Source organism: Passer domesticus, chromosome 23 (assembly GCF_036417665.1).
Source record: "Passer domesticus isolate bPasDom1 chromosome 23, bPasDom1.hap1, whole genome shotgun sequence".
Classification (NCBI taxonomy): Eukaryota; Metazoa; Chordata; class Aves; order Passeriformes; family Passeridae; genus Passer; species Passer domesticus.
Window position 1 is genome coordinate 4,279,089 of NC_087496.1, and position 15,652 is coordinate 4,294,740.

General features: G+C 50.3%; 2 long non-coding RNA genes across 2 annotated transcripts; both read left to right on the forward strand.

Annotated features, from left to right (window-relative positions):
• Window positions 1-287: 287 nt before the first annotated feature.
• LOC135285458 (uncharacterized) lies at window positions 288-1,728 on the forward strand. The gene is made up of 3 exons (XR_010350280.1): window positions 288-340; window positions 894-993; window positions 1,614-1,728. It is a non-coding gene; the product is annotated as an uncharacterized LOC135285458 (long non-coding RNA).
• Window positions 1,729-2,675: 947 nt separating this feature from the next.
• LOC135285456 (uncharacterized) lies at window positions 2,676-5,722 on the forward strand. The gene is made up of 5 exons (XR_010350278.1): window positions 2,676-2,784; window positions 3,586-3,683; window positions 4,394-4,571; window positions 5,210-5,437; window positions 5,628-5,722. It is a non-coding gene; the product is annotated as an uncharacterized LOC135285456 (long non-coding RNA).
• The last annotated feature ends 9,930 nt before the right edge of the window (window positions 5,723-15,652 follow it).

The window sequence follows — 15,652 nt, forward strand, 5'->3', positions numbered from 1 at the left end:
TTTTTCCAGGAGATTGTGCGGAGGGGTTTTGGTGCAGAAGTGGTGCCCGAGTGAGGAACCCCCAGGATGGAGAGTCAGGGCTGCCCTGTCCTGCTGGTCACTACTGCCCTCAAGGTAGAGGATCATTGAAGCAGCACTTTTCTCCATTCCTAAAATCCTGGAAGGCATTTCCTCACCCTGCTGTGACCTCCCCAGGTGTCCCAGTGCCACTGCAGTGCCCTCCTGGCACGTGGTCCAGCCAGGAGGGCAGGAGGAGTGTGCAGGAGTGCCAGCCCTGTCCTGGGGGACATTTCTGCAACAGCTCGGGGCAGAGGGCACCCTCGGGGCAGTGCAGCCCTGGGTGAGTAGAGAACAACCCTGAAAAGGTTGGATGTGGCACTGGGTGCCAGGGTTTGGGTGAGGTGTTGGGGCTGGGCTGGACTCGATGATTTTGGAGGTCTCTTCCAACCTGGTCATTCTGTGATTCTGTGAGTTGTGTGAATTCTGTGATTCTGTGAATTCTGTGAGTTCCATGCCCTGCCATGAGCAGGGATGGTCTCCTGTTTTTTGGGGTTTTTTTCCCTGTCTGAAGCCCAGAGGTGTGTTCTGGCTGCAGGTTCTACTGTGCCAGCGGTGCCCAGACCCCGACCCCCAGCGATGGCCTCTCGGGAGCTCCGTGTCCCCTGGGTCACTTCTGTCCCCAGGGCTCCAGCAGCCCAGTCCCGTGCCCCCCTGGCTCCCACGTGCCCCATGCCCAGGCAGAGCAGTGCCAGGCTTGCCCAGAGGGTCAGTACTGTGCCTCTGGTGAGCAGCCACAGCCGTGTCCCCAGGGTGAGTTAAAGTCACACAGAAATGCCTGGTTTGACGTTGACTCTCCAAACTCTGCTGATTCTGACCTGCTGTGTCTTTTGCAGGGTATTTCTGTCCCCAGGGCACAGCTCTTCCCATTGCCTGTCCTGCAGGATCCTACAACCCTTCACTGAGCCAGAGCAGCTGCCTGCCCTGTCCTGAAGGGTGAGACACAGGGGGCTTAGAAATGCTGGAAATGATTGTTTATCCAGGCGTCCTGGAGCAGTGTGAGTGGGGAAAATGAAACATTTTACCACTGGAAAGCACTTGAGGAAGTGCTGTGAGGCAGCAGAGCAGCTGCTGAGCTGTTTCACACCACCACAAAGTGATTTTGGGACCAGGAGAAGCCCCAACCCCACACACAGCCCCACTGGAAGGGAATTGAGGCTGTTCAGAGCACAGAAACCATCGGCACCATCAACTTATTCCATGTCTGGACTGAAAGCTGGTTCCCTTGGCAACAGGCTGGCACCAGCCTGCTGAAGTGGAAGAGGATCTTGAAAATCACCTGATGCTGAGCCTGGCTTTTCCTTGGGGGATTTAGCTCCAATTACTGCCTGGGTTTGGACTTGATTAACTTTTACAAGTTGATGAATCACAGCTTGGATGTGTTGTGATTCAAGTTAAGAAAATTACGTCTCTGTGGCTTTTGCAATTATACCATCAATTTGGCATTTGAGGAATCAACTCAGAGCGCAGTGAAATGCACTTTTAGGTCCCTTTTCTGCACAACCCAGCCCAGGAACCAAAATCCTCATTTTTTTTTAATCCTCTCTTTTGCCCAGGTTCTTCTGCCCCAAGAATTCCTCTTCCATTTTGGAGAATGAATGTCCCCCTGGCCACTACTGCCCTGCAGGCACTGCCTCTGCAGCTCAGTTCCCATGTCCCAGAGGGACTTACAACCCCCAGCCTGGCAGCAGCCTGAGGTCCCACTGCAGCCCCTGTGAGCCAGGTGAGGCACAGGAGCCTCTCTCAGCAAGGTGACAGCAGGGACAGAGTGTCCTTGATGTTCACAGGGTGTTCTGCCCCCTGAAATGTCTCCCATGGTGCGAAGTACGTTGGGGGAAACACTGATGGGAGCTGCTTTTCAGGAGAGTTTTGTGTATCCCTGATTTCCCAATCCCAGCCCTGTTTCCCCCATTCCAGCCCCATTTTCCCAAATTTTCCCCCATTCTGATGCATTTTCCCCATATTTTCCCCCTCCCAGCCCCTTTATTTCCCATTTTTCCCAATCCCATCCCATTTGCCCCCATTCTAGCTTTGTGTTTCCCCATTTGTCCCAGTTTTTCACCCCTCCCAGACCCATTTTATCCCATTTTCTTGATCCCATCCCATTCCCCCCTCCAGGCCAACCCCATTTTCCCAAATTTTCCCCCATTCTGACCCATCGTTCCCACATTTTCCCCTCAGTCCCCTTCTCTCCCATTTTTCCCAATCCCCATCCCCTAGTCCCCCATTCCAGCCCTGCTTTTCCCCCTTTTTCCCTAATTTTCACCCATCCCATCCCCTTTTTTATCCCATTTTCCTGATCCCAGCCCCATTTTCCCCCATTCCAACTCCATTGTTCCCATTCCAGCCCTGTTTTTCCCCATTTTCCCCAGTTTTTCACCCCTTTTTATCCCATTTTCCCCCGTTCCAGCCCTGTTTTCCCCCATTCCAGCCCTGTTTCCCCCATTCCAGCCCTTTTCCTGCCTGTGCTGATGGCATTGTTTGCTCTCCCAGGGCATTTCTGTGCTCTCCCCGGGCAGTCCCAGGTGACAGGACCCTGCCTGGCCGGGTTTTACTGCTCTGGAGGAGCTGCCAGCCCAACGCCCAGGGATGCTGTGGTGGGAAACCTGTGTCCCCAGGGCTCCTACTGCCCTCTGGGCTCTGCCTCCCCCCTGCCCTGCCCTGCTGGCCAGTACAGCAGCTCAGCTGGGAACACTGGGATCCAGGACTGCCTCCCGTGTGATGCAGGTAAAGCACTGAAAAATGCTGATAAATGAGATTTCAGCCATTTCTGGAGCTCCTGGGGCTCTGGAGCAGGAGATTCTGAGCAGCTGCTTTCCTGCAGAGAGGTGTTGGGTGGAGCTTTCCTGAACAGAGGGGTTGGGCAGAGGATAGAGAAAAAATCTGCCATTTTCCACTTCAGAAGATGTTCACAATAAAGTGCAGGTGGAGAGGTTCCCTTTCCTTTCCACCCTTTGTCTGGATGTTGTCACATTCAGAGGTGACACAAGTGTATTGTTTTTGTGGGGTTCCCAGACAAAGGAAGGAATGCTGAATCTGATTCCATGTTCTCAGAAGGCTAATTTATTATTTTATGATACTATATATATTAAATAATACTATACTAAACTATAATAAAGAGTACAGAAAGGATACTTACAGAAGGCTAAAAAAATAAGAATGAAAATTCATTACTCTTTCCAGAGCCTTGACAGAACTTGGCACTGGTTGGCCAATAAGTCAAAACAATTCCCATTAAACCAATGAAACAATCACCTGTTGGTAAACAATCTCCAAACACATTCCACATAAGCAAAACACAGGAGAAGCAAATGAGATAAGAATTGTTTTCCTTTTTCTCTGAGGCTTCTCAGCTTCCCAGGAGAAGAATCCTGGGCAAAGGGATTTTTCCAGAAAGTATGACTGCCACACAAGTGCTCTTTGTTCTCTGCAGCTGTAGCTGAATCAAACAGGATGAATATTTCCCCATCCCAAATTTGCTGTTGTCCGTCTGGAGCGACCAACATCATTCTCTTCATTTAATTTCAGGGTATTTCTGCAATGGGACTGGACTTGTGTCCCCCACTGGATTGTGTGAGGCTGGCTTCTACTGCACTGCAGGAAGCCTTTCCCCCAGACCTCCCAGGGTAAGCTGAGGTGTGCTGGCAATCGTGTAAAATAGATAAAATATCTGTTTTATCTATTTTTTATTGTGGAGCTTAGAGCCACAAGGTCACCTGAGTTCTCCTGCCCTGGATTAAACTCTCCCTTTCAACATTTCCTCCTCTGTCAAGTGCATCTGGTTGATTGATAGTGAAAGGGGAACAGAGATAACAAAACACATCTGGCTCTTGCTTGAACTTTACATTTAAAATCTGAGCAAAAGTAGCTCTGTCTTTGCATGTTGATGCTGCGAAGCAGCCTGGAATGCCACATCTCATTAAAATTCCAGAGGTTAATAGTTCATGAGTTTGATTAGAATGCTGCATCTGCCAGCCCTCCTCTGAGGCAGAATTCAGCAGGAATTTTTAAAGATGATGACAAGACTCAGCCCTGGCTTTGTGCAGCCTTCAGGAGCGAGGGTGAGAGCAGGATTTCACAGTGAATGTCTGCTTCTCTTCAGCTTCACCATCTGACTCAGATCTTTTTGCACATGAGGAGTTTTTATCTGGTAATCACATATCCTCTGGACAGAGAGAGACATGGTTGTCCCAGGCAGATCCTGGGAAGCTGTGGGAAACTTAGGGAAAACAATTATCCTGCCTTCTGATGATGGAGTCTCTGTATCAACTTTGTCTGTCCCTGATATCCCTTCAGTGATATTTTTAGGCTGTAATTGTGGTGTTTTCCTTCCAAGCCAACTACCAGTGGAGGTCCCTGTCCCCCTGGGCACTTCTGTGAGGAGGGGAGCAGCAGAGCCCAGCCCTGCCCTGCAGGGACCTACAGCCCATCCTGGAGTGGGACCCAGTGCCTGGAGTGCCCAGAGGGCTTTTACTGCACCTCTGCCTCCAGCAACTACACAGACTGTCCTCAAGGTGGGTCTGGCTGCACCCACCCAGGGCACTGGACACACCTGGGGGGATGTACCTGTCAGAGCAGTGACAAATGGCAGGATGGGCCCACACTCGTGCCTTGGGATCAGTCCTGCTGATGCCTTAGGATTTCAGCTTTTCTATTTTCCATCTATTTGTAGCCCTGCAGTTCTTTGGTGCAGAACTCCAAACTCCACACACAGTGGGAGCTGCTGCTTCCCCATTTGGGGCAGACACAACAATTCCTCTCCAGGCCTGGCAGTCAAGGACACCTCACTGCCTCAGGCTGAGAGATGGAAACAAAAGGGAGTTGGGGGAGCAAACTTGGGGTCAATGACTTCATTGGCTGAAGCTGGAATTGGCAGATTGACCCCCAAAATGCAAATGGACCAAACTTATAAAAGTGTGAAACCCGTGACCCATTGTCCATTTTTAGGTGGGCTTTGCCTGCCCTAAATGTACCCTTCAATAAACACAACTGCTTTTTATTCTCTTTATTTTGCCTGGCCCCTGTTTTTGGATAGCCTGAAAAGGCATCACTTCCCTCAAAGAGATGAAGGGAATGCCTCGTGTGCAGGCTGGGAATCCTTCCTAGGCTGTTCCCAGCCTGTCCCATCCATTATGAAACCTTTTCTCTCTAGGTCACTACTGCCCCAGGAGCACAGAATTTGCCACGCAGCATCCTTGTCCCCCTGGAACCTACAGTGAAGCCCTGAATGTCTGGGATGTGTCCAAGTGCCAGCTGTGTCCTCCTGGCAGGGTCTGTTCCAGGCCAGGCCTGGTGAGGCCAGATGGACTCTGCTCGCCTGGCTGGTTTTGTCCACCTGGATCCACATCAAGCAAACCAGTGTTTCCTGGAAATGTCTCTGGTAGGGAGGGGAACAGCAAAGGGTGGTTATTGAGGGGGGTATGGGGTCACCAGCCAGGTTCAGGATGGCTTTCTTCCCCTTTTTTCCCCTTTAATTCAGTGCTCTAGCTCTCTTCTCCCTGAGCTATTCAATAAAATGTGTGTTTGTTTGCAATTCTCATATTTCACCTCACTCTCTTTCCCATTCACAGGAAAGGCAGCTCCAGCTCCAGGATCTGTTGGGTTGTGCCCAGCAGGAACCTTTTGTCCTGCTGGGTCATCCCTTCCCCTTCCCTGCCCTCCAGGTAGGAGCTGAGTCTTTCTTCCAGCACACTTTTTTGGGTTTGATTTTTGTTCCCTCATCCCCTTTCCCCTCCTGCCAAGACCCAGAGGTGATCCCAGCCTCGTGCTGGGGCTGCTCCTGCTGTCTCCAAGAGCTGCTCCTGGTTCTGCCCCGTGCTCCAGGTTGGTTCTGTGCCAGCCCAGAGCTGGCAGCTCCGTCTGGGCCCTGCGAGGCCGGGTTCTACTGCACGGGAGGCTCCACAGCCCCAAACCCCAGGGGTGCAGCAGTGGGAGACACCTGTCCCCAAGGCCACTTCTGTCCTGCAGGGAGCTTCTCCCCATCTCCGTGTCCCCCAGGTAGGTTTGGTGGCAGCTGGTCCCTGCTGGCATTTCCCTTCCCAGAGCCCAGTGAGGCTCTGCAGCCCCTCCTCAGCCTGTGCTGAAGCTTTTCTGCATTCCCCAGGGAAAACACAGCATGGGAATTGGTTGGAAATGAATTTATAGAAAGTTCTTAGGGTGTGACAGAAGACCCATACAGCATGTATCCATATGCAAACTCTGAGATAAGAAATGTTGATTTAGAAATGCCATGGAATAAGACAAATATTGTTGAGAGAGAAATGGAGATAGAAAAAAAATAAAATATGGCCTTGCAAATAAGACTGGATACTTTAGAGAAATAGAATTATGGAAGATGCATTCTTTCACACGAGGGATAGTTTTAGATGATTTGCTTTAAGATATCTATAGTATGGTGTGGCAAAAAGATGATAGGCCCAGAAACACTTGCAGTGTATTTAATTAGGAAATAGCTGGTTTCTGATTGTGATGGCATGAATTATAACATCTGTATTTTTTTACATTTTTAATGAGACTGAAAATGGCATAAAAGTTTTGAAAACCCATCTCTGGGTCAGGAAAAGGGCATTTTCCAACAGGAATTCAGCCACTAAGCCAGTGCTGCTGCTGGAACATCAGCCCTAAATCAGACAGGAGTGGCTGAACTGCCCCTGGAGCTGCTGGTGGGGAGGGAAGGTCCTGCTGGGCCCTCCTGAAGGTCCTGCTGGATCCTCCTGAAGCACAGGTCACCCAGCTTCTGCACAGGGAGACATTATTAACAGCATTACTAATGAGGCAAAGGGTTAATTAAATGCGAGGCTGTGGAACATTAAATCTATGGTTGTATTAGCAAGGGATTGCACTGATCTGTCCAGAAATAAATAGGAATTCACCTCAGCAGTCAGGAGCAGCCAGGAGCCTCTGATAGGAAGTTCACATCCCAGGGAGTGCTGGGATTTTGGGAATTCCTTCCTAAATCCACATCCTTCTGCATCTTCTGGGCCAAGTGCTCCTTTGAGACCCAGATAATTCCCCCACAGCCACTACCAGCAGGGTGTGTGAGGAAGCAATATTGTGATTTTGGTGGTTTTTTCCTTATCAGGCTCCTTCTTGCCTCATCCTGGTGGCCTCTCAGCACAGGACTGCCAGCCCTGCTCCCCGGGCTGGTTCTGCTCCCAGCAGGGCCAGAGCTCCCCGCAGGGTTTGTGCAGGGAGGGATGGTTCTGCCCTGCAGGCTCTGTGACAGACCAGCCCTCAGGTAGGAATTCTTTGGGGTCATTCTTCACCTACAGGAGCTTCAGCAGCATGATCAGTTCAAAATCTCACTGTAGTTATGGTTTAGAAATGACTGTTGAGGTGGAAAACATTTTCCAGAAATTATTCCAAGTAACACAGGGGAAGGCTGTGGAACATTAAATCCGTAGTTGTATTAGCAGGGGATTGCACTGCTCAGTCCAGAAATAAATAGGAATTCACCCCAGCAGTCAGGACTCTCTGATAGGAAGCTCTTATCCCAGGGAGTGCTGGGGTTTTGGGAATTGGGTAGTAGTAAGAAGTATGAAAAATAGGGGATCTTATCAAGCAAAAAAAAAAAAAAAAATCATTACAGGGGTATTTCTTGTTTTGCTCCCAGATTATCTGTGTCCTGTGGGTCACTACTGCCCCCCTGGCAGCCCAGAGCCCGTGCCCTGTCTCCCTGGAGAACACCAGGAGCAGGCTGGGCAAGGCCGGTGTGAAACATGCCCAGCAGGAATGTGAGTGGCATGGATCTGCTCCTTCCTCTTGATGCTTTCTTAGGAATTATCAGGAGTGTTTCCCTCTGCCTCAGGCTGCTCTGTCTGATGTACAAGATGCACTTTGATATACAAGAATGGTTCTGCTGTTTCTGTTTTTGCATCACTTTTCCCTTCACTGTGTCATTTTCTGTACCACAAAATAATCCCAGGGAATCCCTCCTGGCAGTTCTGCCTGCTGGGATGGCCAGGGTGATCCTGGCAGGTCACACCTGAGCTCTCTGATGGTTTTTCCAAGGAATTTCCTTCCTTTTCCTTGTGTAGTCACTGCTGTGCACCAAGTTTTTCCCTCTGGCAGAACAGAGGGAGAGCACAAACGCTGGTGGTTTTTGGCAGGTTCTGTGCCCCACAAGACCAGCCAGGTGATGTCCAGCAGAACTCCCACGGCGTGGCCAAAGCCCTGGAGTGCCCAGCAGGACATTACTGCCCACCAGGAACGAGGGCTGCCAACCAGTACCCGTGTCCAGAGGGCACCTACAGCCAGCAGCCCGGCCTGGCAAACCCCAGGGACTGCAGGCCTTGTCCTGGGGGCACCTTCTGTGCCAGGGCAGGTGGGAATTGTGTCTGGGTTCAACCAAATCCTCCTCTGCTTTGGGTCTGGGGGTGAGGGAAGTGTTCTGTGCAGTTCATCCAAAAGTTATGGAGCATTTTCAGGGATTTCTGGGACCCCTTGAGCAGATCTTAAAGGGTTTTGTGCAAACCATCTTTTGAAACTTTAATTAAAGGCAGATCAAAGTGGATTTGTTCTAGCAGAGATTATGATACCAGAAATCAAGCAGTTGGGGGCTAGGATTCATTTGGGTTTCTCCCAGTAGAAAGTAGAAGACTTTCTCTCAGTAGAAAGACTTCTGATGATCAGCCTCCTCTAAAATGGTGATTTAGGAAACAATTTGGGCTTTTATCCCTCTGCTCTTCAGTTGTGTGAGTAAATACTGAGAGTACAGATGGAGTTTTTAACTATCAGAGCTCCTGACTGGCCGGAGGCTGTGGGATCCTCGTGGTGACCAGGCTTGTCTGGTTGGTTTAGGATGATTTAGGAATCATTCTAGGATGGTTTCTAGAGTACCTCTGGCTCATCTGGGTTTAGTCCCAAATTCTAGGATGATTTTTAGGGTGCCCCTGGGTTCATCTGGGTTTAGTCCCAAAATTCTAGGATGATTTTTAGGGTGCCTCTGGCTCGTCTGACTTGATGCTCGTTGCCTTTAGGACTCTCAGCCCCGAGTGGTCCCTGCTGGCCTGGGCATTTCTGCACTGCCCAGGCTCGTGTGCCCGCCCCTGTGGGTGATGGCACAGGGGGGCTGTGCCCAGCTGGGCATTTCTGCCCTGCAGGGAGCCCCGAGCCCCAGCCCTGCCCCAGGGGCACCTTCCTGCCCCAGTCTGGGATGGCTTCCCGTGACTCCTGCCTGCCCTGTCCTGCTGGGAAGTTCTGCCAAGGAGAAGGTCTGGCTGCAGTTTCTGGTGTGTATTGCACACATCCAATATCCTTTTCCTCTCCCAGTCTGGATATCTTTTATGTTTTCTGGTTTCAAACCTAACACTGAAGCTTTTCTCTCTTGCAGGACCATGTTATGCTGGGTATTTCTGTGACCCTGGCTCCACACAGCCAGACCACAGACACTGCCCTGCTGGCTTCTACTGCCCTGAAGGCTCTGAATTCCCAGTTCCCTGCAGCCCTGGGAGCTTCAGCCCTGCCAGTGGGAAAGGGCAGGCAGCAGACTGTCAGCTGTGCCCAGCTGGGCACTCCTGCAGCGGTGAGGATGTGCAGGGCTTACAGAGGGAGGAAAGAGAGTCACCCACCACAGCTTCATTTCTGACAGCTTTGGGTACAGCAGGAACAAATTGAATGCCCCATGTCATTTTCAGTCAGTGATGGTTTCTAGCACCAAACAGATGCCCCAAATTATTTTAATTCCAAATTATTTTAATTCCAAAACTCCTGTTGGGTTCTGGGGAGCAGCCCCGGGTCACAGAGAGCTCCTTGTTGCTGTGAACTGTCCTCTGCAGCTCCTGTGCATGGCTGGCATGGCTCTGGCCTCTCAGGGACACAAATACTCCTGCCAGGGAGCTCTTGGTCTGGCCATGAGCCAGAGCTGCTCCTGCTCACAGCTTCTCACCATCTGCCTGCCCCAGATTTATCTGCTCCCCCAGCACCGAGAGCTTTGTGGTCACTGTGACAGTAAAACTCACCCATCACCTTCCTGGGGACAAAGAGGCTTTTCCTTTCTCAGGTGAGCAGCTGAAGCAACAGGGAAGGAATGACTTGATTGATCTAATGCGATTTTTAGCAGAGCTGGAACCACAAGTGAGAGCCTCAAAACCCCAGCTGAGGTTTTTAATGGGAAGCCTTTGTTTTCCCCAGGCATTTAATTCAGGGCTGACTCACCTATGTGGTAAAATGCTCTTTTCCTGAGGCTGAATTTCAGAGAATTGGCACTTTCTGATGCTCGGTAGAGGGGTATGAGGAAGGAGATCATTATTTTGGGTTTCCATTGTCTCTGATCTGGGCCAGAGCAGTTCTGAAGGACCATGTTCTGTCTCATCACCTGCCAGACCCCACTGCAGGATCCTCCTGCCCCAGGGCATCTGCCTGCCCTGTGTCCTGTGCCTGGCTGGACAGGGCAGGGAGGCTGGTGCTGCTGCTGGAGAATGTCATTGCCTGTCCCCATCCCTCCTGAGCAAGGCTCTTCCCTCGTGTCCCAGGTCCTGGAGCACAAACTCCTGAGCTGTGCCCTGCTGGCCACTTCTGTCTGCCAGGGACCACCTTCAGCACGGAGCACCCGTGTCCCAAGGGCACCTTTGGGCCCAGGCCCGGTGCCACCAGCGAGTCTGACTGCGAGCCCTGCCCGGCAGGTGAGGAGGGACTGGCACAGGAAATGTGCAAAAATGGTTTCTCTTTTCACTGGCTGAAAAGAGATCATGTGCTGTTCTGTGCAGCCTCTCCCCCTGCCTGTTCTCTGTTCCAGGGATGTATTGCTCAGCACCAGGGCTATCCCAGCCCTCTGGATTTTGTTACCCAGGCTATCACTGTGCCAAGGGAGCCCTGAGCCCAGCCCCCTTCAAGCACAGGGTGAGTGCCAGGCAGAGCAGCACAGTGATCTGGGCACCAGGACTGGCCTGTCACATCTCCTGGCTGCTGGTGGCACCAGGACTGGCCTGTCACATCTCCTGGCTGCTGGTGGCACCAGGACTGGCCTGTCACATCTCCTGGCTGCTGGTGGCACCAGGACTGGCCTGTCACATCTCCTGGCTGCTGGTGGGATGTTTTCCATGCATTTCTGCTCCCTCAGCTGCAGGGACATGCTGCTCCTGATGCCTGCTGGAGTACCTGGCTGTCCGTGGATAAATCCTGGCCAGGCTTTCATTTCTGCATTGCACTGGAGCATGGGCTCTGCCGTCTCCTCCAAGATGTGCAGCTGGGCCCTGTGTTTTGAATTAAAAACATTTTCATATTTTTGGGGACAGGAAAACCCCCCTTCAGGAGCCAGGACCCTTTTTATCCAATGGTCTTTGTTTAATTTTCAAACCTGCAGGACTCCGCCCCTGTGTGCCCTGCCCAGCCCCTCTCTCTGTGCCCACTGTGCCAAATCTCCTCCTGATAACCCTTCCCTGTGTATTTCCCTCCCCCAGGTGGAATCCTCCAGCCCTGCCCTGCCTGGCAATGACATCTGCCCCGTGGGCCACTTCTGTCCCCGTGGCACTGGGCACCCCGTGCCGTGTCCCCCCGGCTCCCTGTCCAGCGCCCTGGGGCTGGGGGCAGAGGAGCAGTGCCAGCCCTGCCCAGCTGGGAGGGTCTGCAGCGGCCCAGGGCTGGCTGAGCTGGCCCAGACATCGCCGTGTGACCCAGGGTGAGTGGCACTGCCACTGGGCAGTGACCAAACGCAGCGTTGTTGTGTGTTGTAATCAAGGGATGTCCAAATTTCCAGCTCCTGGGCTCGTTCTCGGCCCTTTGCTTGGGATGTGGTGTGGTATTTTCTGGGTCCCCAGGACAAAGGAAGAATTGAGAATTTGACTCTTAGAAGGCTAACTTATTATTTTATGTTATTATATTAAGGAATACTATACCAAACTTATACTAAAGAATAGAGAAAGGATATTTACAGAAAGTTTAACAAGATCCTAATGAAAAATCCGTGACTCTCTCTTCCAGAGTCTCAACACAGCCTGACCATGATTGGTTATTAAGTAAAACCAATTCATATGTTGGATAAACAATCTCCAAACCACATTCTAGAGCAGCAAAACACAGGAGAAGCAAATGAGAGAATTACTGTTTTCATTTTTCTCTGAGGCTTCTCAGCTTCCCAGGAGAAGAAATCCTGGGCAAGGAATTTCAGACAGTGACAATGTGGCCTCTCCCTGTAGATGTTTCAGAGACATTTCTGTTCTCTTCACATTTGCCTGATGTTCTTATCCATCTTTTTTCTCTGTTTTCAGTGAAAAAATATTTTTTATAAATAAGTTGCTTCTGCAAAACCCTTATTTAGCCCCATAACCACACTTGCTGGAATTTTTTTTTTCCCTTTCTGAGTCCTCTTCTCCCACAAGGTGGTGCAAGAAGCAGGGACAAGGCACCATCCCAGGCTGTGCACAGTGCCCTGAGCAGTGTCTGTCCATCTCATGGGCCTCAGAGCAAGAAGTTACGGAAATTTGATTTATTTTATAAGTGTAAGAGAGTCTTAGAAGTGATTTCAGGGCAGTGTAATGAGATTTCATGATATTTCTAACCGCAGCTGGCTCTTGAATGGAGCAGAGAAAATCACAATGGAATTTGTTTAGAAGTTGAAGCTAAGCTGGGAATGCAATGAGGGCTACATTGAGAAGGACTGAAAATAATTTTTCTTAGGAATATGAGGGATTTGACCTGTATAGTTGAACTTTTCCAAAATTTCCTTTAACTCTAAAAGTTATTACAGCCTAGCTGTAACAGTAATAATCAATCAAGATTTTCTGAGCTGGATGGTAAGGAGATGTAAATTATAAATCATAAATGACCCTTGACTTCCAAAATCCATGTCCCTCAACAGGGAGCAGTTTGATGCTTTTCAGCACCTTTATCACACAGCATCCATCACTCCTCAGACCCTGCTGCTCAGCTGGAATTGGTCTTTTTTCCAGGCAAAAAAAAAAAAAAAAAAAAAGAGAAAAAGCTGCTTTTCTGGTTTTCATCCAGTGCTGTTCCTTTCACACTCAGTTGTTTGCCTTCAGGAGTGGGATTTTTTTCTTCTCCAGAAACTCCATTGCTTGAATCCTTGTGTGTGGTGGAATCTTAGATCTTAGAACCATCATGTTTTCTGAATTTCTGCATCTCTGCTCGTTGTGAGGGGCTGGAGTGGTGGAGGGAAGAGAGCACTGGGGATAAAAAAAGGCTCAGCAAAGGCACCAGGGACTGAACCTGTGCCCTGTATTTTGAAGTAAAAATATTTTCATTTTCAAAGGCTTTTTTTTTTTTTCCCAGAATGAGAACACTTTCTGGGCAGGCTGGTGTAAAAAACATTTTTCCAGGGTTTTCAGGGTGTGGAGTGGGGGAAAGCTGCTGGCACAGCAGAACCAAGCTGGAAAACCATGCATTTTCCAGGGCTGGCTCTTTGAGTGCCTCCCTCAGCATCCCCCGTGTGCCGGGCTCTTGTTCCAGCTGGATTTTCTCTCTCTCCGTCCAGCTACGTTTGCCTGGAGGGAAATTCAGCTCCCTGCCCTTCGGATGGCATCCATGGGTACAGATGTCCCAGCGGCTCCTACTGCCCGGCGGGCTCGGCGCAGGAGCTGCCCTGTGAGCCTGGCACCTTCAGCCCCGTGCCCGGGGCCAGCTCCTGCCTGCCCTGCCCGCCTGGCACGGCCTGTGGCAGCGCTGGCACCGTGCAGCCCCTCGCCTGCCCCAGAGGTGAGCATGGTTGTGCCAGGGGACCGGGGGATTCCTCTCTCTGCTCAGGGAATGGGGGTTTGCAGCTGGTTGGAGCAGCCCAGCATTTCTTCTCCTCCTTGATGCTGTAAGGATGGACAAGATAATTATTTCTTCAGGCACAATAGCCCCCTTTTATTCTTCACAGCTCATATTCATATGGTATTCTAAAGGCATCGTGTTTAATTGGTTAGGAACTTAGGACAGCTCAGCTCATTGGTTAGTAGTTGCTAGAGTACAGTCTGTCAAAAGCTTTCCTCTCTGACCACATTTACATTCTTGTCTCCTGAACAGATATTTCACACAGGTAAAAATCTTTCTTGACACAGGTGCAGATTCTTTTCTTGCAGGAACTTATCAGGCTAGTTGTTAGCTGTACTTAGCTGAAAGAGCAGGCCTAAGCCATGATTTAATTGTTGGATGGGTGAGCAGAATCCAATAAGATGGAGTTTAATTAATCCAAGTGCCCAGTCCTGCACTTGGCCACATTAACCCCTGCAATGCCAGAGGCTGGGGATGGTGTGGCTGGACAGTGCCCAGGCACAAAGGGACCCGAGGGACAGCAGCTGGCCAGGAGCCAGCAGTGTGCCCTGGGGCCAGGAAGGCCAGTGGCTCCTGGCCTGGCTCAGGAATGGTGTGGCAGCAGCAGCAGGGAGGTCACTCTGCCCTGCCCTGGCACTGCTGGGGTCACACCTGGAGTGCTGTGCCCAGCTCTGGCCCCTCAGCTTGGGAAGGAGCTGGGGACACTGAGCACGGCCAGAGGGGACAGCGAGGCTGGAGAGGGGCTGGGAACACAAACCTGAGAGGAACCCCTGAGGGAGCTGGGGGTGCTCACCTGGAGAAAAGGAGACTCAGGGGTGCCCTCCTCACTCTGCACAGCTCCTGAAAGGTGCCTGTGCTCAGCTGGGGCTGGGCTCTGTCTGCAGGCACTGACACAACCAGAGCACACAGCCTGCAGCTGCACCAAGGGAAACACAGGTTGGATATCAGGAAAAAGTTTTTCCTAGAAAGGTGATAAAGTTCTGGAATGGCTGCCCGGGGAGGTGGTGCAGTCACCATCCCTGGGGGTGTTTAACAAAGCCTGGATGTGGCATGGGTGCCAGGGTTCAGCTGAGGTGTTGGGGCTGGGCTGGACTCGATGGTCTTTAGGGTCTCTTCCAACCTGGTGATTGTGATTTTACAAGGGAAGCAAGGCTGTTATTGTATAAGGCTGGGCCTAAATGTGACATCTCCTGGCCCTCTCCATCACAGGGTACTTCTGTCCAGGCCGCACTGCTGTCCCTGTGCCCTGTCCCGAGGGGACACTCAGCCCCTTGGAGGGGGCACTGGCACCCACGGCCTGCAGGCAGTGCCCCGTGGGCAGGTACTGCAGGGGAGAGGCCAACTGGGAGCCTGATGGTGAGTTTGGGTGCGACCAGACCTGCCCCAGCCCAGGGGGGAGGCTGGGGCTGGAGGATGTGGGGAAATGAGAAACATCTCCCTGAACGGGGTAAAGGCTATTGCAGGACAACCTGTGGCTGCGCTTATCAGCCTCCTCTTTTTCTCTCTTTCATTCTTCTCACTGAGCATTTTGTTTGGTTTTACTGTTAGTTTATTTGGCTTTATTGCTATTATTTATTGTTAATTAATTATAATATCTATAATTATATTATTATTATATAATTATAGTTAATGTTTATTGTTTATTATTTGTTATTCCTTATTTTATTTTGGTTCTATTACTATTATTAAATTATATATTATAATAGTTATTATATATTTATAATTATGATATTATGTGTTTAAATAATACTTAATTATATGTTTATATAATACATAATAATTATGGTGATATATTTTATGAATTCTTCTTATATGTATTATTATTATTATTATTATTGAGTTTGTTATTATTTTTATTCAACAGTTATTTCTGTTACTGCATTAC